Source organism: Mustela lutreola, chromosome 4 (genome assembly GCF_030435805.1).
Source record: "Mustela lutreola isolate mMusLut2 chromosome 4, mMusLut2.pri, whole genome shotgun sequence".
Taxonomy (NCBI): Eukaryota; Metazoa; Chordata; class Mammalia; order Carnivora; family Mustelidae; genus Mustela; species Mustela lutreola.
In genome coordinates, this window is record NC_081293.1 from 19,425,045 (window position 1) to 19,452,799 (window position 27,755).

The 27,755-nt window shown below is 42.2% G+C and overlaps 1 long non-coding RNA gene and 1 pseudogene across 1 annotated transcript in view; both read right to left on the minus strand.

Moving 5' to 3' along the window:
* LOC131830706 (uncharacterized) overlaps nucleotides 1-27,632 on the minus strand; it is a 36,613-nt gene extending 8,981 nt beyond the window's left edge. Inside the window, exons 1-2 of the long non-coding RNA XR_009353318.1 lie at nucleotides 25,333-27,632; nucleotides 24,972-25,069 (exon numbers count right to left, since the gene is read on the minus strand). This is a non-coding gene — a long non-coding RNA (uncharacterized LOC131830706). The remainder of the gene's footprint in view (nucleotides 1-24,971; nucleotides 25,070-25,332) is intronic.
* On the minus strand, nucleotides 1,135-24,961 carry LOC131830705 (protein FAM136A-like; annotated as a pseudogene).
* Nucleotides 27,633-27,755: the final 123 nt, after the last annotated feature.

The window sequence follows — 27,755 nt, forward strand, 5'->3', positions numbered from 1 at the left end:
ATAATACGTGACCATCTCCCCTCGAAATGTGGCACAACTTAGTAATTAAACAACCTGACTGGTCATCAGAACCACCCGGGAAAACTTCGAAAACGAAGATTCCCATCCCAAACCAGGGACTCAGAATTCCCCGGCGCACAGCCCAGAACATGTATCATTGGAAAGCTCCCCGTAACTCTCATGCTCAGCTAAGTTTGGGAGCTGCTGGCTCAAGAACACTAGCTCAGTTAAAATCAATGTCTTCTGCAATGTTGTTTCCTATGGTCTTTGGAGATGTTCAAAATTTGCCTCCTGCCAATGGTCTGGCCAACTCAACACTGTCCTACACTCTCCTCTCCTGGCCTGTGACCTGCACTTGACCCTCCCCTTTACTTCTTTTCTGATTGGTCCACTGCTTCACACCACGGGAATAAGAAAACACATACAAATGCACTTTGTTATAAGAAACATCCTTTAGCTTCAACACTAAAGGATCACAAAACTGATCATATCGCTTCTCTCTTATTAGCCTTTCTCTCCCTGGACACCTCCTGGGGAAAGACTCCGTGCCACCCTGAGGAAAGAGCTTCACAGGGAGGCTGGAGCCACGGGTGACGTGGTAAATACACCCATGTGGGAATCAACCGGCTTCCTGACCGGACTAGACCAGCAGGGGGGTAGATGACATACCTACTAAGGCCACCGCTGTGTACTGGTCAGGGAAGGAGATGTTCTCCACACTTGTTTCTATTCCAGAGCCAGCCAACCTGGCCGCCCCTGGACGGGAAGGGCAGAAAGGCTCAGATGGGGGTGGATGTTTTAGGAGAAGGTAAGAGCAGAACCAGCCTGGGCTGGTAATCAAGACTCAGCGAGGCCCTAAGGGAGCCAGCTCTGGGAGGATCACCTCCCCTCATTCTCCATCCTAGAAGGAACACGGTCAAAACACAGTTCCAAAAACAATACAGTTCCAGTTGCCACCCTCCCCTGAGAAGGAAGAAGTAAAAGAGCACGAGTTCGAGGCTTGCTCTGCAATTTGAATCTCAGGGAAAGCGTACGAAGCAGGAGTCCCTGCCTTCAGAGCAAAGATGTTCTATTAAAACTTGACTCATCCTTGGCAGTTTATTGTGTCCCCCCCCACCCCTCCTTCCTTGTGACACAGAGGAGTGAGGTGAGTAATCCTCTACGCAGTGAGAGAAAAATAGATCCCCAAATGCCTTCCATTATGCTAAAGGCCTGTGTCACCAGCTGTGGCGGCAGGAGGCGTGGTCATCATTCATCACAGATCTTCTGACTCCCTCTCTCCAGGGCTATTTGTGGTTCTAAAAGTGCAACGAGCAGGGACACAAAACTGACAAGCACAGAGTAGCCTGAAAGCCCTGGCGGGGGTCTTATGAGAGCCACAGTGGTCAAGAGCCTTCGCATGCAGGAGTCCACAAGGCCACAGAAAAGGCAAACAGTTGGATCCACTTCCTGCTGCCTGCCCCTTCCCTGCCCCTTCCCCACAGGCCTAAGAACTCCCTCTTTTTCCCCAGCGTGAAAAGAGCTAATATTTCCCTAGTGCCTGCTACATGTCAGGCATCGAGCAAAGCATTCTCCGTGGGTTATGCAAACTAATTTTTGTGTGCATGTGTGTGCACACCTGTGTACACACACAGACATACACATGCACCCCTTGAAGTGGGCACTAACAGAATCTCCTTTCACAGATAAGGAAACTAAAGCCCAGGAAATGGTCACACTTGGCCCCAGAGTTACCTGGTTAATGCGGGACACAGACCCCAGCGGTCCTCAGAAGAGCACTCTAACCAAACACAAGCATATTATACGATCTGCTTGGCTAAAGGCAGTGATTCGAACAATGAACAAGAGATGTACAGGAAAACATTTCTGGTTTTTTTCATTTACTTGCTTCATAGATTCCCCAGGTCCTATTCCAGAGCTTGGAATACCGATCAATAACCCCAGATGTCCTAAAAGCATTTTTTTGTTACAAAAGGCCTTCTAAAATGGGGATGTGGTCATTGCCAGAGCTGGAGGCTTGCTAATAAAACAATAGTGGGTACAAATCACAGGTGATTATGTGAAGTTTCTTCCTCTCTTACAAAAGCTTTAAAAAAAACTTAAAAGCTTCCATCTTCCCCCGTGCAGTTTTAAAAATCTATATTAATTTCCAATCTATCAGCTCCATATTTCCCCCTTCTGGAATCGACCACATCATCCTCCTTCCCAGCTGGAACTGTGCTAGGGAGAAAAATAAATGTTTGTCTCAATGGCATTTTCTTATTCAGCTAATTGATTTTTTAAAATAACAATAATGCTTGAACATCCAGCCGCCTAATTACTAGCAGCTTTTTATTTGCACTATCATTAACTTCACAGCTGCCTTGCCGCTGACAAGTGGTACCACAGAGACATCAGCTGCAACCGTTAGTTTCTGAAAGGAAGAACATGAATGAGGCCTGACTCTCCCTCTGCCAAGGTCAGTGAGGGCTTCGGGCTGATCTCCGCAGCACAAATGCCCCACTTTGGATGGAGGAAACTGCGCGTGGAACCATGTTGGGTGGAAGGAACCTTGAAGGGCGTCTGGCTCAATCCTCTCCATTTACAGGTGAGGGAGTTTGAGGCCCAGAGGGGTTAAATAGCTTGTGTAGGGTCACGCAGCCCCTCACTTCCTACGCTGGAGCCAACACTCAGGCCTCCTGATTCCGTAGCTATTTCTTTTTTTAATTTTTTTTAAAGATTTTTTTATTTTTTAATTTAATTTTATTTATTTGACACAGAGAGAGCGCGAGCTCACAAGCAGGCAGAGAGGCAGGCAGAGGGGGAGAGGGAAGCAGGCTCCCTGCTGAGCAGAGAGCCTGATGCAGGGCTCGATCCCAGGACCCTGAGATCATGACCTGAGCTGAAGGCAGAGACCCAACCCACTGAGCCACCCAGGCGCCCTTCTTTTTTTTAATTTAAATCGAAGCATACATATAGACAAGTGTGGGTATCATGAGTGAGCAACGTGAATAATCATCTTTACGGGAACAAACCCACGCACCACCAACCGGGTCCAGACACAGACCACCTCAGAAGCCCCCATGATGTTCTCTTTCCCTTCACTACAAACTCACTCCTGCCCCAAAGTATCACGATCCTGACTTCTAACATCACAGGTTGCTTTGGCTTGGCCCTGCTTCTTGCAATAAAAAGCTGGGTTACATGGAGGCTAGCTACCCAGACCTAAAAAATAAATGTAAAATGTGAGTTAAATGGTGAATTAAGGCAGCATATTCCCAAAGGAAACCCTGTACCGTTAAGGAATACGGGGTCTCCCTTGGGAAGGATGAAAACTGGGACTAAGTAAAGGTGGGGATTCCACAACATCACCATGTACTGAATGCTGCTGAACGGTTCACTTTAAAATGGCTGATTTTGGTCTGTGATTTTTACCGCAATTAAAAAAAAACCCCTCATCCCTTAAGATATGTGTATTTCATTGCATACAAATTTAAACTAAATTGTATGAATGAATTGTAAAAATAGTCTCTTCTTAAAGACAGCATACCCTAACAAAGGCTTGTCAATCCCTTGCACAGGTCTAGCCCTGCGGTAGGTACCCAGCCAGCAAGACTTACTGACCACCTGACCTGGATGTTTTCCTTTGGCTTTCTTCTCTTCACTGCCCTGTGCCTTTTTGTCCTTATCTTTCCATGAAACGGTCCCTTATCAGGGTCATTCTGCCAAAGCCACGGGCCCATGCTCTGAGCTCATCTTTCGCAACCTCAGGGCAACCCTAGAGGACAACTCGCTCCTTCTTGAAACACTTGTCTAGGCTTCTGTGACATCGCGTTTGTCTGGTTTTCTTCTTAGCTCACCAGCCATTCCTCCTTTCCCTTGCTCCTCCTCCCCCTAGTGCAGGCCTAGGGTTCTGGGTTTGAGCACCTCTCTTCTCTAGCTCCGTGTCCTCATCCGGTCCATCCATGACTATGACTTGCAAATAACTATCTCCGGCCTAAATATCCCTGCTGCATTCAAGGGGTGGCTAACCAACTGCCGACTTTACATCCCCAGTAGGACATCTCACACAGCTAAGATAGAAATATGGATTCTTTCCTCCCGCAAGTCTGCCCCCCAACTCAGATTTCTCACTTTTGTAAGTGACCCCATCATCCACCTAACCGCTTGGGCTTGAATCATCCCGTTTCCTCACACTTCTCTTCTTTTCCCCCATCCCACACCTCACTTCTAACCCATTGGTGTATCCTATTGGCTCCACCTCCAAAATGTATCCCAAATCCACCACCTGTCCTCTGCTGCTCTAACCCTGGCCCAGGGTCCCTCCATCAGTTCTCACCTGGACGCCTGCATTACCTCCCAATAGGTCTTATTCCCTCTTATCTTCCTTTAGTCTAACATTTACCTGACAATGGGACTGTTTTTAAAAGGTAAGTCAGGTCCTCTGTACACTCCAGTGAGTGCCCACTGCATTCAGAATAAAACCCAAACTCTCAGAAGGTCAAGGGGCTGCCGCAGCTTACTGGTCCAGTCTCCTCTCTCTCCACTGGTCCCTCACTTAGGACACTGCAGCGACTCTCACTTCCTTTCTGTCCCCTGAACAGGCCAGTCTTGTTCCAATCTGAGGACCTTTACATCTGCTCTTCTTTTCGTGGGAGCATTCTTCCCCAGTCTTGAGCAGCTGCCTCTTATTACTATGACTTCATCTCAAATGTCATTACCTCCTTCAAGAGACCTTCCCTGGCTACCCCCACTAAAAATAGCCTCTCCTGCTCACGATTCAATGTAATCTTCTTGATCCTTTGTAGCTATGCCTGTACTTTTCTTATGTATTTATTTTGAGTTGTTCAATAGCAGGCTCCTCCTGCTAGGAGTTAAGATTCTTGTGGGCAAGGACTCCGTTGTATTCATGGTTTTATTCCCAGTGCTTAGAACAGTACTTGGCAATAGGAGGCACTATGTAAGTTGACTGGCTAGATCTCATCAACTCATCTGAGAAGATGGGAAAGCAAGTTATCATAATATGGTCTTCCATTATTTATCATTTCAGGACACCAAGTTGCAAGCAACAGAAACCCAGTTTAGACTGTCTTAATCAATAGTAACTGAAGGTCAAGACTAGGCCTGTCTTTCGGCATAGCGGGTACCAGAGACTCAAAATTATATTGTCAGAATTATTGCCTTGCAATCCCTTCTTCTCTCTTAGCCCTGCTCTCCTCTGGATTGGTTCCACTTGCTGGCAAGCACTCCCCAAGCAGTGGCTCCTGCCGGCTCTGTGCTCATGTTCTACATGTACAGCTCGGCAAACCAGCAGGAACAGAGCTACCTCTTCCAGCCTTTCAAGCAAAAAATCTCAGTATTGACTTTCACTGGACCAACTTGGATCACATGCCCACCCCTGAACCAATCAGTGTGTCTAGAGGGAAGGAATATGCTAATTAGTCAAGCCAAGTTACTCAACCACTCCTAGGTGGCAACATGTGATTGGGAATTGGTTTCACCTGAGTCACATGGTTTGGGGGCAGAGGAAAGTGGCCTCCCCCCCAAAACTTCAAAGCTATCACTAGGGGGCAGAGATGCAAGTCGTGGGAGGAGGAAAAAAAAAAAAAAAGATGTCCATCGCAATTCTCTTTTTGTTTCAGGGAGCCGAAATTCATGCCAGTTCCAGGATAACTATGATTTTAATGCTTAGGGATGAAGAATGGTCTGACTGCTGCCATCTTACAGGGCCGCCTGATGAGCTCAATTACCCACTGAATATTTACACAGCACTGACTGTGTCATGTACCTTATCTCATAGGGCCTTTGTGACACCTCCTGCCCTGGAAGGGGTCATGCTTTGTCAGTCTCTTCTCTGTCCACTGGTACTGAGTTTATGATTAAGGCCAGACCTCAGGACAGGAGGGTAAATGTCCTAGACTCTCATTTCTCTGGTGTCAGGCCTCAAAGTTCCTGAGCCCTGGTCCACAAAGCCCTCCTCTCTCTAGGTCTAGAATGCTTCCCTTTGTCTTGTATCATTGTTAGTCTTCCTGATTTTGCTTCTCAACTCCTGGGGCTGGACTGTGCTTCCTACCCCACCCCTCTGAATTTGCTTTCTGACCAGATCTGCTGCTACCCAACATCTGCCTTCCCATCAGGCATTTCCCTTACCAGGTCATTCCTTCCTTAATCTTTTGTGATGGGCATCACACAGAGGGAAGAGCTGGAGGTGAGCTGATCCCTACCTTGTGATTACCTTTTATATACTCACAGATGACACTCAGTAGGTCATCTGTTTTTCCTTTTCCAAATTCCATTTATTTAGTAAAATCAAGTTTTCCTAGCCCTTTCAAAATGTTACACCCCATTTGGTCCTCTGCAATGACGTGTCTTATGCTCTGTGGCTGAGATACAGTAATAAGAGCACTGTCGTTTTTCCTCTGAGTCATGAACTTGGGGACAAAGTATTCTTCATGATCCCACTTGTTATTTCCTTTTTCTTTAACTGCAGAAAGTCACTCTGGTGGTCAGGTGAATTCCTTAGCGGTGATCCTTTGGCACAAGTGTTCTCATTCTAACCACTTAATGTTGATTGAACCCATCTACTTGCACAAACAGAAACAAAAAGCTTATTTCTCTATAGAGGCTGCTAACCTGACCCACAAAGGCCATTTTATTCCCACCAGAGTACAAAACCCAAGATGACAGGAACTTTGTTTAGTTACTACTTTATCTCCGGTTCTCGGCATATATCGGTGCTCAATGACAGTGAATTCATTCCTTCAACAATTGCTTACTGAGCACTTATTAAAGAGGGAAGTGTGGGTGATACTTGGGATTGAAGAAATAAAAACAAGTGTATCTAGGAGGATATTTCAACCACTAGTAAGAGAACTGTCTTAAACAATTAGGCATTTATTAATGTAGCACAAGTAGCGGTCTAAATTTAGATCAGCTCAGGCTGGCTTGATCCACCTCCAAGGATCCAGATTTTTTCAGTTTCATCCTAAGATTTGCTCCCCGCTGTGGGAGAGGGGAGGGGAGTGAGAAAGATCACAGGGTGGCCCCGGTAACCACTAGTACAACAGCAGGAAAGAGTAGAGCTTCCTACAACAGAAAGACCCTTCCCAGAGGTCTCCAGCATCCCTCTTGCTTCTCTCCAAGGCCAGAATTGGGTCACACACCCATTCCTGAATCATGGTGTTTAGCTTCAGACTACAGGGCTCCTCCCTTCACGCTGAGGGTGATGGGATGCTTCTCTGAAGCAAGGGGACTAATGCTGAGGAGGGGGGGGGCTCTCTGAACACATGCGGGTTCTGTAAGGAAGGAAGGGAGTAGGAGTCAGGGACCTAGAGGTGGGGGAAGGGGTGCCCATAGCAATACCACACACCATCACAAGATTTATGGTGGAAGTCTAGAGTTTTAAAAAGTGCCTGCCTATATACAGACAGTCCCCAACTTACGATGGTTTGACTTACAATTTTTCAACTTTACAATGGTGTGAAAGTGATATGTATTCAGTAGAAACCATACTTCAAATTTTGATTATTGATCCTTCCCAGGCTAGCAGTATACCATGGGATACTCTCTTGTGATGCCAGTTGGCCATGTGATCATGAGAATAAACAAATGCTACACCTTTTTTCTAAAGATTTATTCATTTGACACAGAGAGAGCAAGCACAAGCAGGGGGAGGGAGAGGGAGAAGCAGGCTCCCCACTAAGCAGGGAGCCCAGCATGGGGCTCAATCCCAGGACCCCGAGATCATGACCTGAGCCAAAGGCAGACGCTTAACCCACTAGTCACCCAGGCACCCAACTGCTATACTTATAACCAATCTGTATCCAGACAACCATTCTGTTTTTCACTTTCAGTACAGTACTCGATAAGTGACACGAGATATTCAACACTTCATTATAAAATACACTTGTATTAGATGATTTTGCCCAAGGTAGGTAGGTGTTCTGAGAACGCTTAAGATAGGTGAGACTAAGCTGTGATATTCCGTAGGTAGGTTAGGTGTCTTAAATACAATTTTCGACTTGTGATAATTTTAACCTACAAAGGGTTTATTGGGATGTAGCACCACCATAAGTTGAGGAAGATCTGTAAGATCACCTAAGTAGTGATTCTGATTCAGAAGGTCTGTTGTGGGGCCTGGACATTTGTAAGGTCTTAAAAGCTGCACGGGTGATTCTGATGCCCAGGCTGCATAGCAGGCAAGTGCCATAAGCTAAGCGCCACCATCCCACCAATGTGCAAATAAGAATTCAGCACAATTCCTACCCCGGAAAGCCTACACTAAATGTCCTTGAAGAGATTTTGGCATATGTGCCAGAGGAGTTCAGGGGAAGAAAAGCTCCCTCTGATCTAGTAAGTTGGGAAAGGTTCCTGAGAGACAGTGGGACCTCCAAAGATGAGTAAGACTTGAACAGAGAACCCACGGAAGCAATGTAGCCAGAAGGGCACAGCATGAGCTGGGGTGGAAAAAATGGAACACTTGTCAACTCATGTGTCATGTTTGTCAGAGGACAAGCTGATCTCTGTTTTGTTACCTCATTGTTAGTCGAGAAAGGGAAGTTTCCTCATCTTCAGTTTTCTCATCTTGAACCAATAATTGGAGAAACTGAGGTCTGTTTCCAGAACTTGGTGAATCAGTGCTATCTGATATTCCTGATACTTTGCTGGAATTATTCACCAAGCTTCCTCTTTGAGCACAAAGGGGATTTTAAGAGGCAATGATTGGGGCTTTCACATATTTGTCTTAAAAAATCAGAATCACTGGGTGGAAAAACCCTATGAGATCACCTCTCTGCTCTACCTGACCTCTGTGGGGGAGATACAATGATCTTCTTAGAGACAGAGGTATTTCAATTTCTCCACAAATCAAACTAAGATAAATCCAATCAAATCCAGCTAGGCTGCAAAAGTGATTGGGAGGAAAGTTAGAAACAAGCTAGAGAATATGGAGGAAATTTGTAAATTGGCTGGCAATTGGATTACATTTAAAGATTCAATTAATGACAGATTCAGAATGGAGTTTCCTTTAGTGAGTTTGTTAACTCTCAGTCAAGAGGCTTGGTGGTTTGCTGATAGCACAGAAGGTGAGTCATACAGCACTGACTGGCTCAGCCAGGCTGGGACAAATGTCACCCACTCACTTTGATGGATGCACCCCATGCACAGAAATATGTGAACAGATATTGATTTTTTTAAACTCTACCATTACTCACTGTTCTTGACAACTTATTTTCCTTCTTTGGTATACCTTTGTTGTTGCTACTTCTGCTGCATCTAAATTGCTTTTTAGTGAACTTTAAAGGAGTTTCTCTCATCCTAACGCCAGTTTCTGAGAGGCAGAGAGTTGGAGAGTTGGCAACAGACTTGCTATGTGTGGCTTGGGCTCAACATTCTGGAGGAATATTGCCTCTCTCAGGTTCCGAGAGCCCTCCCTATGTTACCTATTAAGTGGGTTCAGGGCAAGAATACTGGGTAAGTCAAGAGGTATCTATAGAAAATACTAATGTGGTAATTAGCTTCAGCAAAGAGAAAAACAATGTGCATACTTTTCAAGAGGGGTCATACTATAAACTTCGTAAGAGCATGATATTGTCTGGAAACTCTTAGAAGGAGACCAGGCCACAGAGAAGAGGACTGGCACAAACCAGTGAGAACAGAGCTGAATGCTGGCTCACTTGGTTTCTATCCCTGTACCCAGCCAGCTTTGGCAGAAGGAAGACGGAGCAGAAGCAAGAGCAGATATGGGAGTGATGCCGTAGCAAAGGCCTCCCTACAAAGTTAAAGATGATTCACACCCGTTCAACTGTGAGAGTCAAACCTCTCTGTGGGTTCCACCTTCCTGGTTTGAGTTGGTCTCTAAGTTCAGAGAGAATCATTTCCCATCATGGTGGATCTGAAATCAGTAATGCTGATGAGCTGAAAATGATTTCAAACAAAAGATATTTTGGAAAAATTTAGGTCTTGTTTTGGAAAATGAGTTGCTTAATCCCATTTGTGAGTCTATGGGACAGGCTCATAAAAGGGCCTACTAAATCTAGCTTAGAAGCAAAGGACCCAGGAATATGAACGGTGGGCATAGTACTATTGAACAATAAGTGGTATAAAAAGAAAAAGTGTAGTCCTATAGTTAAAAAGAGTATAAAAATAGTTTCACTGAAAAAGACTGCACTTCCAAGTTTAAGTGAGCTGGCCTACCCATGTCTCATGATCATACAAGAAGGTGGTCACCTAAGGAGATGAATCATTTAGCTCGAGTGATCATTGTGGTGGGAAAATAAGCCCATTTATGCTTCAGCAACCTCAAGTCTCCTTACCTAAGCATGTGTACAAAGTCCTTCTCCTTGGGCTTTTCCCCCAAGTTTTCTGCTTTTTTTCAACATGGACAGTTTTATCTTGGGAAAGTTTATCACGGCAAAGAAGATCTGAGTGGCTAAAAAATGGATAGGATCTGTATAGATAATCAATTCAGACTCTGTTTCACTCAGGCAGTCACATATTCAACAAACATCAAGCATCTACTATATGCCACGTTCTGGAGACTTACAGATGAGTAAGACCTGATCCTAAAGGAAAATCAATGGTGAGAATATAGTGGAACACAAGCTATAACAGAGGTAAATAAGCACAAGATACCATGATATCAAAAAGGAGGAGCATGAATGGGGTGCCTGGGTGGCTCGGTTGGTCGGCTAAGCACTGAACTCTTGGTTTGGGCTTGGGTCATGATTTCAGGGTCATGAGATTGAGCCTGCTTCAAGCACTGTGCTCAGGATGGAGTCTGCTTGAGATTCTCTCCCTCTCCCTCTGCCCTCCCCGCTGCTCGCTCATGCTCGCTCTTAAATAAATAAATAAATAAATAAAATCTTTAGAAAAATGGAGGAGCATAGGAATATCCAATTCTGTTGAGAAAAGGAGTAAGGGAAGGTTTACAAGAGGAGGTGATCTTTGAGGTGGGGGTTGAAGGATGAGTACAGGTTAGCCAGAGAAATGAAAAACGAAAAACCTCCCCCACACCACACACAAAAGATCAACATTGGTAAAGACACAGAGGTCTGATACCATGGCTCAAACAGAGAACTGCAAATGATTTGATATGACTAAGGCTGGAGATTTCAGCAGGACCCAGATCTTACAGGACTTTGTAGGTCATGCTAAGGTAAAGAAAGTTTATTTCCAAAGGGATGGAAAACCACTGGAAGATTTTATACTGGAAAGTGACATGATAAGAACCGGGACTTAAAATGAAAATTCTGGCAGCTAAAAGAAGAACGAACAGATGACACCTTAGGGGGCTTCCAGGCCATAACTAATAAAGGATTGAATTAAAACAGGTGCCGTGCAGTGGGGAAGAGGTTTGAGCAATATAATGGTGTAACAGTCAGAATCTAGGTCTCATAGAGGTAAAGAAAAGAAAGGATGAGTCTTCTCTCTTACAGGAGTGTTGCAGGTAGCATTACTTCTTGAAAAAGGAAGTATAAGGGAAGGAGTAACTCTGGAGAAAAGGTAAGTTCCATTTTAGAAATGTGTACGACCTCTGGGTCACCCCGGTAATCATCAGTTGATACTTGTTTATTTATTTTTAAAGATTTATTCATTTATCTTAGAGAGAAGGAGAAAGCGAGCTCATGAGTTGGAGGGAGGAGCAGAGGGGGAGACTCCCCAAGCAGACTCCCCACTGAGGAGAGTGCCTAGCGCTGAACTTGATCCCACAACCCATGAGATCATGACCTGAGCCAAAACCAAGAGTTGGGACACTCAACCGACTGAGCCACCCAGGGGCCCCATGATCAGCTGATATTTAAAAACAGGTTTTCTTGGGGCGCCTGGGTGGCTCAGCTGGTTAAGTGTCTGCTTTTGGCTCAGTCATGATGCCAGGTTCCTGGGGTCGAAGCCCTGCGTCAGGCTCCCTGCCCAAGCATGGAGCGTGCTTCTCCCTCTCCTCCCGACTTGTGCTCTCTCTGTTGCTATCTCTATTTCTCTTTCTCAAAAAAAATAAATAAACAAAATCTTTTAAAAAGTCTTCTCAGTAAAAACGGTATTATAGAGAATGGCATTTGTATTGGCTGTGAGTAGTGGAACTGTCTTGTGTAGTATTTTCTTCCACGGCTTAAAAGAGCCTGGCACACAAGTAGGTGCTCCACAAATAAAGATTTTATTTATTTGACAGAGAGGAGAGGGGGAGAGCACAAGCAAGGGGAGTGGCATGCAGAGGGGGAAGGAGAAGTAGGCTCCCTGCAGAGCAGGGGAAGCCCAAAGTGGGACTTAAACCCAGGAACCCAGGATCATGACCTGACCCAAAGGCAGTTGCTTAACCAACTGAGTCACACAGGCGCCCTCCATAAATATTTTTAAGGACCTTTAATTCTTAGCAGTTTTTTTAAATTAATTTATTTATTTTCAGCATAACAGTATTCATTATTTTTCTTAGCAGTTTAAGTAATTTAATGTGTCTAGTTTTGGTTTGTTTTACTCATTTTTAATTTTTTTAAGATTTTAATTCAATTTTATTTTTAACTAATTTATTCTGCCTGGGGTTTACTTAGCAGCTTGAATTTATAATTTCAAGTCTTTTTGCCAAATTTAGAAAAATTTTAGCCACTATTTTATAATAAAAAAATTTCTGGGGGCGCCTGGGTAGCTCAGTGGGTTAAAGCCTCTGCCTTCGGCTCAGGTCCCAGGGTCCTGGGATTGAGACCCCGCACCCAGCTCTCCACTCTCTGCAAGGCAAGGAGCCAGTCTGCTTCCTCCTCTCTCTCTGCCTGCCTCTCTGCCTACCTGTGATCTCTGTCAAATAAATAAATAAAGTCTTTTCTTAAAAAATTCTGAACTATTTTCTCTCTCATCTTCTTTGGAGATTATAGTTATACCTATGCTAGAACTTTTCTTAAACATTTTTAAATTTTTTTATTAACATGTAATGTATTATTAGCCCCACGGGTACAGGTCAGTAAATCACCAGGTTTACACACTTCAGAGCGCTCACCATACATAGCACATACCTTCCCCAATGTCCATAACTTCACCACCCTCCCCCTACTCCCCTACCCCCAGCAACATTCAGCTTGTTTTGTGAGATTAAGAGTCTCTTATGGTTTGTCTCCCTCCCAATCCCATCTTGTTTCATTTATTCTTTTCCTACCCCCAAACCCCCCACGTTGCCTCTCAACTTCCTCATATCAGGGAGATCATATGATAATTTTCTTTCTATGACTGACTTATTTTGCTATATGCTAGAACTTTTGATACTGACTCAAGTCACTGAAGTGCTCCTAATTTTTCTTCACCTTTTTTCTCATCTTCAGTTTTGATCATTTCTATTGATCTACCTTCAGGCTCACTGACCTTCTATCCAATATCCAATCATTTGGTAAGCTTATTAAGTGAATTTTTTATTCCTGATATTAAATTTTTCACTTCTAGAATGTTTCCCTTTTTGCAGTTTCTTTCCCTCTGCTAATAGTTTCCTGTTTGTTCATTATGAACATATTTTTGTTTGTGTCCTTGAACAGTTATAATAGCTAGTTTAAAATAATTGTGTCTTAATTCTGATTTCTGCATCATCTTAGGATCAATTTCCATCTATTTCTTTTCTCTTGATTATGGGTAACATTTTTCTGCTTTTTTGACTGTCTAGTAATTTTGGATTGTGCTAGCACATTGCAAATGGTGCATTGTAGAGATTATGGTTTTTGTTATGTTATGCTTTGAATTTATTTTTACTGAAGAGTTAAGTTGGTTACTAAATTTTTCTCCTCTGTAGTGGGCAAGGGTTGAAATTTCCATTCAGTTCTTTTATCATTAGTTGGGCTGACTGAAAGTCTTCCCCACATGTGTGTAGTTCAGAGATCAGAGATTAGGTAAACTCAATGTACACATTCTGGAACCTCTCCTCTGCAATTCTCTCCTTTCTAGGATACCCCACAACACTATCATTTTCCAGTTGCAATAACCTCAAACTCTGTCTGTTAATTCCTCAAATAAATTCATCAGAACTGTGGGTTTCTATCCATATTCTAGCTGCCCCAGCATGACGCTGACAGGTGCTTGCCCTTAGGCAGAAAGCCATTTAAAAAAAAAAAAAAACAAAAAAAACAAGAAACTCATCTAGTGCCATTCTCTACTAAGTCTCAACTCTTCTCTAGTTTCTAGTTTGGTTTCTCTTTAATACCTTTAGGTAATTGTTTTTTCCTCTAGAGTTTAAAATTATTATTTGCAAAAGGGTTAATCCAATATAAACTACTCTACTATTAACAGATATGGAATTCCAAGACCCAAAAAGTATTTCTTGAATAAATTCAAGTACCTAAGGTATAACTGCATTCTAATCTCTAATAGACACTATCACTTGACCTAGTCCAAATTAAACTACTCTCAATACTATCTCTTCCACCTCTAGCAAACTTGTTCTTCCCCAAATAACTATATTATATATATGTGATACATATAAATATCACATATATATATGGAAATACTATCATCCAAAAATCACCAAGGCCCTCTAAGTCTTAAAGACAGAGAGCTACTCTGCAGTCCTCCCCTCAATCTTTGCAATATTTGACACCGTCCTTACAGAAACTCCTTTTGTAGCTTCCATGACATTATTCTCTCTTGGATTTCTTCCCTTGGGCTGGTGGAACCTTTGCCCATTTTATAGGTTCTTGTTCTAATGGTTCTAGAGGTGATTGATCTTCTTCTTGGCATTTCCACCTAAACGTGTAATAGGCCTTTCAAACTCAACATGTCCCAGACTGGAACATTCTCATTCCAGAGTCTTTGCATTTTCTGTTCCCTCTGCATGGAATGACACACCACTAAATATCCACATGGTTCACAATTATTACTCCCTTCAGGTGTCAACTGCAAAGTTAATTTTTAAATGAGGTTTTCCTGACAATTTGCTATACAATAAATACAACCTGCCCCTTCCTTTTGCACTATGTTTCCCTTTCTTTTCCTTTATTTTTCTCCATGGAACTTATCACCACATACATGTCATAGATCTACTTTTAAAACTGTTGCTATCAGGGCGCCTAGGTGGCTCAGTGGGTTAAAGCCTCTGCCTTCGGCTCCGGTCATGATCCCAGGGTCCTGGGATCGATCCCTGCACCAGGCTCTCTGCTCAGTGAGGAGCCTGCTTCCCCCTATCTCTCTGCCTGCCTCTCTGCCTACTTGTGATCACTGTCTGTCAAATAAATAAATAAAACATTAAAAAAAAAAAAACTGTTGCTATCAGTCTCGCCTCCCTGGAATGTAAGCTCCATGAGGGTAAGGCCTTATCACTGCTAAATCCCTAGCATTGAGAAAAGTGACTAGGATGGAGTAGGTGTTCAATAAACATTTGTTAAGTAAACATTGAAGCTACTTGACCAGAAGAGAGTGAGAAGAAGCATGGGTGAGGAAGGAACACGAGCATGCACAAGCTGGGTGGTAGAACAAGAGCCTATAAAACAGACTAGCAGGCAAGGGAAGGAAACTCAAGAGAGAATAAGGTCCCAGAAGCCAAAAGAGGAGTTTCCAAGGAAGGTGCCAAATATTGCAAAGATCAGATGAGGCAAGAACTGCGGAGTCGCTGTCTGTCTGGCATTCATGACTTATGGGTGACAGCTACTTCAGTGATGTGGCCAAAGAGAAAACCAGACCACAGTGGGAGGCAGTAGCAGCAAATAGAAACATACGGAGAAAGGGCAAGCAGGCAAGCAAGGCCGAAGCTTCAGGAACAAGAGGTTAATGATAAAAGAAAGTTGAGAAATGAACACAGCTCAGCTGGAGGGGTTTGCCTTAGATGGAAGGAAGATCTTGCCCTTTGACTCTGAGATGCTAGGAAGGAGAAGATGGGTTTGTTTGATGTACAGAGTCAGGCTGGTGCATATGGTTGTATGGGCTATGTCCCATCTGAGGACCATTGACTGAGGAGGACATTCTGCTCTCCAAGTTATTAAGCCCTGACATGGGGCTATGTTAGCACCTTGAATTAATGTAGTACAGAGCCATGCCTCTGAGGTGTTGCGTACCCTTGTCTAAAGTTTACAAAGGAGGCCTTGTATAGAACTTACATGTTTTAATATAAACATACATATTAAACTTTATATATTAAATATTACAGGTATAGTGGAAGCCTCTTGCCTACTACTTCTCTGGCTGCAATGCCCCTTCTTCTTCCCCAGATAAAATCACCATCCTGAATTTGGTTGTTTTGATTCCCATGCATGATCTTACACTTTTACTATACATCTGTTCCCATAAACAATGTATTTTTGCATGGCTTTAAATTTTGTATTAGTGGTCTCCTACTATACATATTACTCCGTAATTTATTTTTGCTGAATATTTACCTATATTGCGAGTTATCCATGTTGATACATGTACCTTTAGTTTACTTTCATTAGTTTCACGAATATTTATTCATCCACTGACTAAATAAATCTTCCACTTTTTTTCTCCATTTCTGTTGGTAGACATAAAGGTTACTCTTTTTAAGGTTTCTGTTTTTAAAACCAAAGCCGCAATCAATTTTATGTATCTCCTTATTACATATCGAGAGCTTCTCTCAGAGCGGAATTGTTGGTCTGTGAGGGTTGCCAACTTGCTCTCCCTATGGATAGGGTAACATGTCCTGGCATCAACCAGGCATGAGTGTTACCATTTTCTGTTTTTTTTTTTTTTTTTTTTCTTTTCAGAATTTTAAATTTTCTCCCATTTAATGGGTTATAGTTTTTGTTGACATATTCCTGATTATGCACAAGTTTGAGTAGATCTCATATGCTTATTGGCTATTTGGGGTCCTTTCTTTTGTAAATTTTTTGTTCATATCCTTTTCCTTCCCTTCTCCTCCTTATTTTCACTTTTCTTAATGAGATATGGGGGTGTTTATTTGGTTTTTGAATTCCGGTTACTGATTCTTTAATGCAAATGTCTTCTTGTGCTTTGTGGCTTGTCTTTAATTTTTTTAATGATGCTTTTGGCTGTGTACACATTATATTTTAATATATTTTTTCAATCTTTTCGAGGATGAATCAATACAAATAATTTTTAGGGGTGTGTGCTGGAGGCGGACGGTATCAAAGGAAATTCTTGCCAAGGGACATTTCTTTTCTCTGTAAAGTCAAAGTAGAAGTCAACTTTGAAGAGAAAACTGTGGAGTCCCTGAGGTTCCCCCTGTAGCTGACATGGATAAATTGAGTCCACAGCAAATGCCCAGATCTAGGAGTTGGCTGGGGCAGGGTGGTAGGGGATGAGACAGGATTTCTTACAAAGAACCTTGCTTTACTAGAGCTTACCATCAGAGGACTAATACAGGTTAGACTGTGTTACCCCGATATACTTCCTTAGAAACTCAGAGGAAGGAGAGATGAAGGCAGGATCGAGTTAATTATATAAGGACTGGATTAATCAGGGAAGTCCATACGTCAACTTTCTTGACCTGCTATCAACCTAAGAATCCCAAATGAAACAAAGATAAGGAAATGGGGGCTGACCGAAGTTAAGGTCTCCCAGCTAGTGAGAGGCAGAAAGCACTCGAGAACGATAGCTCCCAGATCCAGGGTGCTCCACCTGCCAGGCGAAGCATGTTGACACGGCCTCTTATGATCATAAAATAGAAGTGTGAGAGTGAAGCAAAGGAAAAGCCAAGTAAGACAAAAGAGAATTCAATTGCAACCAAAGAGGCCCAAGACCATTTAATCTGCGTTCACAAACTGTTAGATGCAGTTATTATATTCACATCCACTTGTTTGTCTTATGAGGCTACAGGTAGATACGTTATCCTCATCTTTTTTTTCAGTTGGGACAGAAAAAGGTAAAGTGACTTGACCCAGAACACTTTATAAGTTATAGCAAAATAGAGTCAATAAACATGGGCTCCGTGGTCAATACTTTTTTCTTCATGAACCACAAGATAAACAGCCATGTTTGTCTAAAAATTATAATTTGTACAATTACTATAATTTCTATAATTTTAGAAATTATAAGTTAGAAATTATAGATTTATAATTTAGAAATTATAAATAAATTTATAATTTATAAATAAATTTAAAATTTATAGAAATTACTACAAAGTCACTTTCTTGTTTCAGATTCCTTAGTTTTATTCTTCCATTGACTGTCAGGTTAACTGGTTCTAATTCCCTCTGCTTGTGGAGAAAGCATCAACTTAGGCAGCTGATGAGTAACATGGAAAAAAAATAAACCAGAGCCACATTGCTCATAATCAAGCTACTATAGTCCTGTTTTTCCTATCTGTATCTTCATCAACAAACATGAATGTAGAAATCGCCTCCAACTGCCTGCGGAGACACATCATTAATTAGGATCAATCAAAAGTTCTCTCCAGCCAGAAAATGCTTCAAAACTTTAACTCCTTTTATGTTACTATAGTAATAGCCTTATGAAGAAACTAGCATTTTCTGCCTGTGTCAGAGAAATATCATAGCACTAATCACAAGAAATCCTTAAAATATTCTCCGAAGTAAAACAAATGCCCACTGCTATTGAATGTTGGCTTCCTCCTTGTTCTCAAGATGGAATTCTACTCATGCCAGGCACACCTGGTCCCTTGGGTAGGATGCCTTCAGGAGCTCTGTGCTAAACCACTAGTCTAGATATAAAAATACTAAGGGAGCAGAAGAAGGAGGCAAGGATTTACCTGCTAGTGAAGCTGGTAAACAATCACCAATGCCCTTTCAAAACTAGGTCTTTAAAGGTATTCTCCTGGACAGGGAAGTGAGGGAAGGCTTGTGATGTGGACCAGAGCCTAGCAGCAAAGCAGTAAGGCATGAAAGTGCAGGGCAGGTTTGTACATGGGTACCACTGTGTGGTCAGTGTCCAGGATGAGAAGCAGACTGTGACCATATCACCAATGGCCTTGTAGGGTGAGCTAACAAGTTGGGATTTTACAGGTAGGTGTGGGCACACTCAGACTGGTATTTCCAGAAGACCAATCTGGCAGCCAAGTGTGGGAGATGAATCTTAAGGAAGGAGCCCCATTCTTGTGCTACTGCATCAGGCTGGGAGAGACAATGATGGCAGCCTGGGCTGCAGCACTAGAGTCGAGATGAGGGGATACATCCAAAACACATCTGGGGGAAGAATTAGTGAAATGACTACAAGGGGGAGAAAGGAGTTCTTTTAGCTGAAATTAGAAAGAAAATTGGTAAGATCATCAGTGTCAGAGAATACAGAAGAGGAAGTCAGGCCAAAAATGAAAAGTTCAAAAATTTTTAAAACTTCTTTATAACAGTCAATCATTTTCCACCTAGGAAGTGTCTATTTTCAGGTAAACAAAAATTATTCCTTCTTTATAAAAGTTACCGTAATGGTTTTTTTGTTTATAAAACTCATGCTTAATGGCTTTTGATGTGTTAGAGTAAATAATCACCAATTGTGCCCCCCCAAATTTGGGAAATTCTTCAACAGAAGAAATGCCTAATCTGTGTATCTGAGATGCTTATGCATGAGCAAGCTCTCCTACAGCATAATATATATATGATAGCATCTATACATTAGTGGCTCTCTATACACACACACACACACACACACACACACAATCAGAAATCGATTTAAAACAACATGATATCATCTGCAGGAAGTGCCAAAGCATTTTTTCCATTAGCTTTTAATGTGAGGAAAACAAAATGAGAAGGTGACATTGTTTCATGGTTTCTTTCTTTTCTTTCTTTTTTTTTTTTTAAGGAAAAACTAACCCTTATTTATTTCTTAAAACTGAACCACTAGAAAGTATATCACAGCCTTGAAACACCAAGCATAGACTATATTATCACTTCAAAGAATAAGTTGGTAAAAACAACAAGGTCCTAATTAAAATGATAAGGTGCTGGAGCTGGGGCAGGAATGCTGCTTGCTGCAAAGGCCCTTGGCAAAGTGGTATTTGGTAATGGTGGGGAGGATGTCCCTCTTTTGCTTTAAAGGAATCATGGCTCACAGGAGTTGCTTGTTCTTCCCCCTTTGACTTTCCTATTGTGAAGGGATTGTCTTGATAGGGCTCTGTTATTTGAGGGGGCTAAATAATACTGAGTTCAGGCTTTCATTCCATTCTGTTCTATAAAAACCAGGTTCTTCTAAATCTGGTACATAGTAACTCTCTTAATTAAGAAGAAATGCCCCCTTCAATGCTCACTTCCTGGATACTGGTATACAGTGCAATCAAAACCCCTTTCCCTTCAAGGGAGAGTATGAACTACTGCAAGATTTTTGTCCTGTGGCTCTGCTGCAGAGAGCCCCGGGGCCCATCACAGCAGCCAGTGAGAGGAAGGGCTGCTTGCCATACCCAGTCTAACGTCACCTCTCATGTTTTTGCAGGGTCTCCTGAAAAATGTAATGTGTATTTCAAGAAATATATATACATTATCTTGATGGCGTTAAACATATACCTATGAGGAACTGTTCAAAGTTCTTAGCAAAACTACCTCTCCCAACTCCACACCTTAAATCAACTTCAATCCCTTATATAATAACAAAACTAAGCAAAACAAAGGGCTAGAAACCTTTTTTTTTCCCTTCTAAATTAGTGACCTCATAGATTTTGTTTTACAACTTAACAGAAAATGATTTGGTGAGCCTTCTGGTAAACAGGAGGTTGGCAACAAACAGAAACACCTCTGTTCACACACCACCAGATCAGAGGCAGTTTAGGAGAAGCTATCAGCCTGCTCATACCTGTGTACGAATAAGAATCTGGTACCTTGAAGGTCTCTGGCTTCTAGGCCACATCCCTGGCCTAGGAGATCCCTAGTGCCAGGACAAGCATGTGAAATTTAAGCTACTAAAAATCGTTCTGTACTATCTTTGACCCAAATTTCAGCACCAGTTTTTTCCCATTTCATTTTCTAGGGTTCAACAAAGGAGCCAGTGTCCAGAAAGAAGTGACACATGCCTCAAACTTGATACCACCCTTAATTTCTTCATGGACGTCACTTAAAAGGCCAAAACTCCCAATTCTCTTTTTAAATAGATTCCTGCTGTCAACCCTGATGGCCAATTGCAAAGACTTCTATTTCCCAATGGATAAGAGACTTCTTCATCTTCTTGGTCACGGTCGGGATGGGTGCATATGGTCATCCCCACACAAGTCTCCAGCTGCCACTTCACCTGAAGCTCTTTACTTCCTGCATCTATTGAATCTTTGGCTTTGTCATCGCAATGCATGGTGCACTGCACCAGGTGGTCCTGGGACTTCTCCAGCTGGGCCTGGGCTAGAGGTGCACAGCAGTGCTCACTGCACTGGTGCACCTAGCTGCATGGACGCCTGGCTGTCCTCACAGCACTGGGACTGCACCGGAACAGAAGGCCCCGCATCATCCAGATGTTCTCTCTCTCCAGACTCTTCACCATGGAGTCTTCTGCCTCCCGCACCCAGAGCTGCTGCAGCTCTCTCACGGGGATCCCACATGACACCCGCTTTGTACCAGTGCCCTCATGGACTCCAGCACTCAGGCCCTCCTGTTTCACAGTTTCTAATTCAGGTAGCTTCGGCAAGAGAGGCATCAGAGATGCCTAAAAATAGGGGTGATACAGAGAAAGTACACCTTCTTCCCTATGGTGGTGCACTGCCCATTCAGGACTCAGGAGCTCATTCACCCAGAACTAGGGCATGTTGATGGCTGACAGTTTTCACCTGAAATATTTTCTGTCCCCTTCACAGGGGCAGCCCACATCTGTTGCCTGATCATTTGTGGTTGGGTGGGTATAAAGTCCAGGCACCCTTCACTTAAGGGGTAGAGGGTCTTTAAAGAGCCGTTCAGCTCCAGAGCTCCTGTAGGAATGGCTGAAGACTTGGCTGCAGCCGTGACGCAGCTGCTTTTCTCTCTGCCCAGCCCCGCTCCTGTCACTCTCACGGGTAATGTTCCCAAGGGCACTGCCCAATAAACTTCTTCATGGAAATCTGAGTCCTTTTCCCAGGAACCCCAGCCTATGGCACCTACCAGGACCACACAAAGCCTTCCATGAGCACTAATTACACAGAATGAAGAGTGTCACTATAAAAGCACATACTAAATGCACTGGGTCTTGTACAAAATGAGCCATGCTCCCTACCTATATTTTAGCTTATGTTCTAAAACCAACAACACAGAGATGTTGTAAACAGCACACAAGTGATCTAAAGGACTTCGGATATGAAGTTATTTTACTGAAAGAATCCTAGCAAGAACAAATGAAAACATGTACATTAAAACCAACAGCAGGTGACTAGCAGTTCACCTGTTAGATACTATAAACTATCATTTTTTCCCTCTGGTTGTTGGTTTTTTCCTCTTTCTTCTCCTGAAAAGCTGCTTGACAATGTTACTTCCCTAAGGCTCAAACACTGGAGGAGGTGAGTTGCTGGCACCAGCCTCCCCCACTCCTGCGCATGCGGTAATCGGATCAATGCCTGTGTCCCCACTGCCACCTAACGGATTCTTTGAGCATTGAAGCCTCCATGGAATAGTACTTTTTTTCAACCGCTGACATTATGTCAATAAAATGGCTAAATGCGATCATATCAAGCTACGGGCCACTAGTTTTCATGGGGCAAATTCTGGGGCTTATTTTGGCTTCTGGGAAGAAGTTGTGTTGTCTCCTTTTTCCTATTTACATCTGGGTTCGTAGACCTGAGCCACCCAGGTTGTTTGATGTAAGTATCCTCAAAAAAAGGGTGGGGGCTCCTGGGTGGCTCAGTTGGTTAAGTGTCTGCCTTCAGGTCATGATCTCAGGGTCCAGGGACTGGGCCCCATGTGGGGCTCCCTGCACAGCAGGGAGTCTTCTTCTCCCTCTCCCCAGCTCCCCTCTGCCGCCATGCTCATGCATGTTCTGTCTCTCTCTCTCTCAAAAGGAAAAAAAAAAAAAAGATTGTTCTATTACCCACTGTGTATTGAAGGTGATATAGAATGTTCTAGGCTTTCCTAGAATGTTCCAGGTTTCTTCCATAACTAAGCTTTTTCTAAGATAGATAATCAATGTGAACAGGGGGGTGGGAAACAGAGAAAGATGGTATTTTCAGGGACTGTGATGCAGATGAATCCAATTAACTCTGAATTTAAGACCATCTTAAGACTACCACTAGAGACTGTTATATGAGAAAGCCAAAGAGGGCCAAAAAAATGAAAAAAGCTCCTGTCACCACATCAGAGGACAAGGCCCATTGGACCTCTCCTGCATGTGGGGAAGTCAAAGTAATTCATTCTCATGCCTTCCTTCCTGGCCTTCAAAGAGCTCCTTTGACTGCTTTGGCCTCCACTGCCCACACCTTCCTGCTAGATCTTGACCCATACGGCTTTCTACAGCCTGTTGTTTCTGACAATCACATATGCTTCTGTGATCTCTCATATTACCTCTGAGCTGTTCCTAGAGACCCTCTCAATGATCCACCCCCACCATTTCTCTCTCTCTCTCTCTCTCTCACACACACACACACACACACACACACGCTACCACCTAAAACCATTCTAGCTAGTTTCTGAATACTTTTCTCCATCTTTTTATTTTGAAAAATTTGAAACATACAGAAAAGTTGAAAGATTAGTAGAATGAACACATATATCTTCTACGATGACCATTAACATCTTGCCACATTTTAATTCCTTCTCTTCATACACACACATACACACACACACTTCTGTAAGTATACATATAGGTATCTACACACATACACACAAACATGTACACATACACGTTTATACACACACACAGCAGTCCCTTCTTATCTGCAGTTTCACTTTCCATGGTTTCAATTACCCGCAGTCAACAAGTACGTGATCCTCTCCTGAGGTATAGTCAAGAGAAGCCTGACACTGTGTCACAATGCCATGTCATTCACCTCACTTCATCTCATCGCACAGGTTATTTTATCATCTCAGTCCTCACAAGAGGGGGTGAGTGCAGTACAAGAAGATATTTTGAGAGACAGCAGTCAGGTAACTTTTATTATTGGGTATTGTTTGTTTTTTAAAGACTTTATTTGAGAGAGAGAATATGCATGCAGGTGCCAATGGAAAGCGCAGAGGGAGAGAGGGGGAGATAGGGGTAGGGAGAGGAGAAAGAATCTCAAGCAGACTCCATGCTGAGCTGAGCCTGGAGCCCAATATGGCGCTCCATCTCATGCCCTTGATAGCATGACCTGAGCCAAAACCAAGAGTCAGATGCTTACCCAACTGAGCCACACAGGTGCCCCTATTATGGTATATTGTTACAGTTCTATTTTATTATTTATTACTTTTAATCTATTACTGTGCCTAATTTATAAATTAAACTTTTGTCATAGGTATGTCATAGATAGGAAAAAGTTGTATATATAGGGTTTGGTACTATTTGCAGTTTCAGGCATCCACTGGGGGTCTTGGAACATATGCTCCCCCACAATGTAGATGAGGGGAGACTACTGTGTGTGTATATACACAGAAGGCCATCTATATACATATATATACACATATGTTCATCCTCACACCCATATGATTTTTATGAAATTTCACACAATTGTTTTGGCTGAACCATTTAAAGATAAATTACAGATGTATGCTACTTTATCCCTAAATACCTGAACAGGTCATTCTTCTAGCAACTTAAGTAAATTTCACACTCAATAAAGTTAACAATAATACAATACCATCTAATACCCAGTCCATATTCAAATTTTCTAAAGTATCCTCAAAATTTCTTTTATAGCTTTTTCAAACCAAGACCCAATCAAGATTTACTCAGTGCAATTATTGTTAGGTCTTTTGGTCTTTTGTTTCTTGATCTAGAAGTACCCCACTTTGTGTGTATGTGTGTGCATGTGTGTGTGTGTGTATGTGTGTTTAAGTGTGTGTGTAAGTGTGTGTGGTGGGAAGGGGCAGAGGGAGAGGGAGAATCTTAAGCAGCCTCCCAGCTAGCGTAGAGCCTGACACAGGACTCCTCATCTCACAACCTCAGATCATGACCTAAGCCAAAATCAATAGTCAGAAGCTTAACCAACTGAGCCACCCAAGCATCCTTCCCCCACTCTTTTTAACGACACTGACCTTTTTGAAGAATTTAGGCATTTTCTTATAGAATGTTTCATATTCTGGATCAGAATCTTCTCTCGGGGTCATTTTCTCTGTTCCTCTATCTCTAGTTCCTATAGACAGAAATTTGGATCAAAAGGCTTGATTATATTTAGGTTAAGCATTTTGGGCAGAGTTCTTTCATTGGGGATGCTGTTGCATCAAATCAAAAGGCCTATAAAGTCAGGTTGTTCACTATTAGCGGTGCTAAGTGTGATCACTACGTTAATTACTTTATAATTAAGTAATCTGTGGGGTGATACTGTGACACTGCAAACATCCCCTTTTCCCTACTTCCTTTTAAAGACAGGTTCTAGCATCTACTGATGATCTTTACCTCAATTATTAGGGACTGCACAGATTTTTCCACTTGTATTATCCCACTTGTATTATTCAGTAGGTACTGGCTGGCATTCTCCTACAAAGAAAAAAAAACCCTTCTCTCACCCTTGATTCTGAGTATCACTCTAGACTTAGGAACTTTATTTTTTTTTTTAAGATTTTATTTATTTATTTGACAGAGAGAGATCACAAGTAGGCAGAGAGGCAGGCAAAGAGAGTGACAGGGAAGCAGGCTCCCTGCTGAGCAGAGAGCCCGACGCGGGACTCGATCCCAGGACCCTGAGATCATGGCCTGAGCCAAAGGCAGCAACTTAACCCACTGAGCCACCCAGGCGCCCCTAGACTTAGGAACTTTAAAAATGTATTCAATGCTTTGCTCATCTATCATAGTCATTATTCTGTTTAGCCCAGCTTGACTCACATTTGGCCAAAGGAGTCAAACTTGATTCTGTGACCCTTCACTTAATCCTATAGTTTTGGGGGTACTTCCTTGCTTTCTGGCAAGGTAATCGAGGCTCACCTTTGTACTTTTGTATTTTCTGGGCCTCAGACCTGAAAACAACCATTTCTCCAAGAAATACGGTTTCTTTTGTGGAGAAAGGGATCTAGATATCAAGATATGGGGACCCTCCATTGGGAGAAATTATATATATTCTTCTAAGAAATATACACAAATAAACCCTAATTCAAATTTAACATCAGAGACCTTCCCCCTAAACCTTCTTTTATTTTATATTTTTCATTTCTTTTCTCCTAGATTTCTAACATGTATTATTCACTTTATAGTAGACCTAAAAAGTTTCAAAGTTGCATTGCCAATAGTACTATTAGAATAAATCTGTGACATCTGAGATTTTTTTGTTGTTGTTGTGCTTTTTGCCCTCAGAGTATATCCCACTAAGAATACACATAAGACTATTATTAAACACCATTTCTAAATATGTCTAAAGAACTTTGAATGACTGCCATTTCTGATCCCTGTAAAGACTTAGGTTATAATCTTTTTCAAACTGAAGGAATCCTGCTTTCTCTTTTTGGTGGTATGTTTTCAGTTCTTTAGTGGTACATGTAAAACACATAAATAGCTGAAAATGCACATCCTGAGACAAGCAAGGCGGTGCAAATAAAAGTGGACAAGCTAGACGGCTATGACTGATAAGCACCTGCACTGGACAGCATCCATTTAAGGGTGTTTTTCCGTCACCTTTAAATGAATGAGGACACCCAAGAATCACCTCAGGGTATATTTTCAATCCACTGTGTGCAAAAACACTCAATAAGTACAAAAAGCCAGTAGCTTGCCCTGTGGCAACTCTCCATGCAAACATTCAAAACACCTATTATGACTAAAGAGGGCAAAGGTACAAGCAGTTATTATGATGATATACACATCTCTAATTCATCATCTTAGGCATTTGTCAAGATCGCAAAAAATGTGGGCAAATCTGGTCCTACTTTTAGTCAGGAAGGAAGGCAATAAAAGCTAAACTAAATAAAGATGTAATCTCTTGGAGCTCCTGGGTTGCTTCATCATTTGAGCGACTGGCTCTTGATTTTGGCTCAAGTCATGGTCTCAGGGTCTTGGGATGAAGCCCTGAGTCAGGTCCCACACTCAGTGGAGTCAGCTTGTTCCTCTCCCTCTGCTCTTCCCCCCCCCCCTGCCCCACCTCTACACGCATTCTCACTCTCTCTTAAATAAATAAATCTTTCAATCTATCATTTAACCAATAAATTGTTGCATACTCTTGTACTCTGCAGAGGGTTGGCACATTTCCAAAAGAAGCTGCTATATTTTAATTTTCTTTAGTAATTAAAGGCAATAGCTTATATTCTAATAACAATTAGGAGTCTTCAAATGTTATTTACCTACTAGGTTTCAATAAAATAGATACCAGGTTTTAAAACTAGAGGTTATAGATACTGCTCTTTTTGAAGAATAAGCATAATCAAATTTGAATGAGAACATTTTAAGAAAAATTAGACACTGAGTAGATTTTCACACTCAGTGAAGGTGGTAAGTCTGAACATTTATTTGAAGCATCACTCTTAGTCAAAGTTTATACTTGCTCCAATTTTGTCTCTAATAGCTTTTGAACCACTGTGAAATTAAATGAGTATATGTGAAGCACTTAGAATGTCATCTGGTATATACAACTTATTTCTTTATGAGAATTAAAATTAAAACTATATTGTTTTTTCCCCACCAAATACAATCCATGTTGTACAGAGGAGTTAGAGATTAAAAGCAATCCTGAAAATAAAAGCTATCAAGATGATATAGAAATCCATACATGAGCTTATAATAAATACTTTCCTCTCTGTCTGGAGGTGGTTCATTAAGAGTTCTCCTATTTGAGGGGTGCCTGGCTGGCTCAGTCGGAAGAGCATGCAATTCTTGATCTCAGGGTTGTGAGTTGA